We start from the raw sequence: 3,491 nt of genomic DNA, 5'->3' as shown, positions 1-3,491 counted from the left end.
AAAACCTGTACATAAATGCTTATAGCAACTCCAAACTGAAAATAACTCAGATGTCCCTTAATGATGAGGATTAAACAAGCTGTAGTGCATCCATACCATGGAATATCACTCAGTGATAAAAAGGGATGGCAACCGATACATCCAGCAACCTGGATTAATATCCAGACAGTTATGCTGTGCGATAAAAAGCCAACCTCAGAAGTTTACATCCTGTATTATTCCATTTATACAGCATTCTTGAAATGACAAAATTATAGAAGTGGAGAACAAATTAGTGGGTGGCTGGGAATTAAAGAGAGAATGGCAGTAGGAGGGAAACAGATGTGGCTATTAAAGGGCAACATGAAAGATACTTGTGATAAAAGTGTTCCGTATCTTGACTGTGTCAGTGTCAATATGCTGATTGTGCTATTGTACTATAGTTTTGTAAGATGTTACCACTGGGGGAAACAGAAAAAGGGTCCATGGGATCACTCTGCCTTATTTCTTAGAACTGCATCTGAACCTATCATTATCTCAAAACAAAGAGTTTAATTTTTAAAAAGAAGCTAAAAATATTCCAGTTATTGGGAGCCCTTCAGTTGGCTCCTGTGTCTCTTTGACTTAATGTGACTTCTTGCTCATTTTGCCAACTTTAATATAACACCACATGAATCATTCTATTCTTCCTCCTTTATATGTCAGCAACCTCCTACACTAACAGAAAGAAATCTGACTACCAATATCCACCCGCTAATTACTTAATAGTTCAGTACCAGTATACATGTCAACCAGTATCAGAATTGTGAACCCATACCGCCTTGGGAAACAACTTTATCATAAACTACAGTACCATGCTTATATAGAATCCCTTTTGCCTTTAGTCTTACAGTCTCCACTCATTTCCAAGGTTACTTAGGTCAGCATCTCCCCCTGCCCAAACACACACCCTTCAATAAGGGTATTTCACACACTGTTAATACAATTAGACTTTTTTTCATCATAGTCTGCATTTCGTCATGGGATCTCCCAACCTCTTAAGTATTTTTCTTTTAATTTGTGTATATTAAGGTTCACTCTTCGTATTAAGTTCTATGTATCCATCATTACAGCATCATACGTAATAGTCACTGCCCAAAATAATTCCCTGAGTTCCACCTATTCAACTCCTTCCTCTTATCTGAATCCTGGTAACCACAGACCTGTTTACCATCTCTATAGTTTTGCGTTTTCCAGAATGTCATATAAATGGAATCATATATTATGTAGGCTTTTAAAATTGGTTTTATAAGCTTAACAATATGCTTTTAATCCATACATGTTTTGCTTGGCTTGTTTATTCCTCTTTGTTGCTATTGTATTGATGTACCACAGTTTATCTATTCACCTGTTGAAGGACATTTGGGTTGCTTTCAGTTTTCGGTGATTATGAGTAAAGCTGCTGTAAACATTCACATACAGGCTTTGTGTGGACATAAGTTTTCAGATCAGTTGGATGAATGCCTAGGAGTGTGATTGTTGTATTGTATAATAAGACTATGTTTAGCGCTACATAAAAACCTGCCAAACTGTCTTCTAAAGGAGCAGTACTATTTTGTATTTCCATCAACAGGGAGTGAGAGTTCGTGTTGCTCTATAACCTTACCAGCACTTAATATTGTCAATGTTTTCTATTTTAGCCATTCTGATAGGCATTCAATGTCATTTCATATTGGTTTACTTTTCTATTCTCTAATGACAAATTATATTAAACACCTTTTCATATGTTTATTTGCCATCTTTTTTGGTGAGATGTCTGTTCAGATCTTTTGCCCATTTAAAATATGGGATTGTTTGTTTTCTTATTGTTGAATTTTAAGAGTTTTTAATGTATTTTGGATACAAATCCCATATTAGGTATATGGCTTAAAAATATGTCCTTCCAGTCTATGGCTTACCTTTGATCTCTTCACAGAGTCGTTTTTAGAGTAAAAGCCTTTAATTTTAATAAAGTCTAATTTAACTTTTTTCTTTCAATGAATTATGCTTTTAGTATTAGTGAGTCTAAAAACTCATTAGCAAACTCAAGGCCACAAGGACTTTTGTCTTATGTTTTCTTCTAGATATTTGAAAGTATTATATTTCATATTTAGTTCTACCATTCATTTTGAGTTAATTGATGTAAAAGGTATAATTGGTGCTTAGACTTTGTTTTTTTCCATTTAGAAGTTCAATTGTTTCAAAACAATTTGTTTAAAAAATTATCCTTTTTCCATTGAATTGCCCTTGCTCCTTTTCCAAAAATTAGTTGACTAAATTTGTGTGAATCTACTTTAGGGATCTCTATTTTGTTCCATTGATCTACGTGTCTATTCTTTTATCAATACCATGCTGTTTTGATTACTGTGGCTTTATAGTCAGTTTTGAATTCTGGTAGTGTCAGTCCTCCAGCTTTGTTCTTCTTTAGTATCAATGCGTCCATTCTGGGTCTTTTGTCTTTCTCTATAAACTGTAGAATTAGTCTGATAATATATACCAAATAAGTTGCTGGAATTTTGATTGGGACTGTATTTGATCTATAGATCAAGTCAGGTGTTATCAATAATTGACATCTTAACTATATTGAATTTTCCAATCCATGAACATGGAATATCTCTCCATTTAGTTAGATCTTTTATTGCTTTTGTCAGAGTTTTATAGTTTTCTGCACATAGATTATACACATATTTACCTAAGTATTTCATTTTTAGGGTGGTATTGTAGATGATACTGCATTTTTAATATTAAATTTCAATTGGTTCATTGCTGGTGTACAGCAAAGTAATTGATTTTTATATATTAACTTTGTATCCTGTGACTTTGCTATAATCAAGAATTTTGTTGTTGTTGTTGGTTTTTTGGGAATCAGCAAAAAGCTCCTGATTGTAGACATTTTTTTCAAAGACCATTTTATTTCTTTCCCAATCTGTACACATTTTGTTACTTTTTTTTTTTTTTTGTACCAAGTAGGACTTTCAGTACACGCTGAATAGGACTGATGAGAGAAGACATCCTTTCATTGTTTCCCATCTTAAGGAGAAAGCATGTGGTTTCTCATTATGAAGTATGATATCAGCAGGAGATATTGCAGAGCAGGTGTTGCTGGGTGCTCTCCCCTGTGTCCTCCAGCCATAGAACAGAGTCAGTTTTATACCAGCTGCAGCCCTGAGCAGCCATCCCAACTCTTCTCAACCTTCTTATTTGAAGGCTTTTCTTCTAAAAACGACATTGCGGTTAATGTCTTGTACACTGATCATTGCCCAGTCAATAACTATATCTGTAAGGTATGCTCCCCATAACGGAATTGCTGGGTCAAAAATATACACATTTGTAATTTCAGTAGATATAGCCAAATTGCCTCTTGCAATGTGTATTTCCACTGCAGTGCATGAAAATGACTATTTTCCACACACTTGCCAACATGATATGAGTCCATAAGCAAGTTACTAAATTATCTGTACTTTAGTTCCTTCATCTGTAAAATGGGGATAATA

The sequence above is a fragment of the Mandrillus leucophaeus genome, unplaced genomic scaffold (assembly GCF_000951045.1).
Source record: "Mandrillus leucophaeus isolate KB7577 unplaced genomic scaffold, Mleu.le_1.0 Scaffold101, whole genome shotgun sequence".
NCBI classification, from domain to species: Eukaryota; Metazoa; Chordata; class Mammalia; order Primates; family Cercopithecidae; genus Mandrillus; species Mandrillus leucophaeus.
This window is presented reverse-complemented; position numbering follows the sequence as displayed.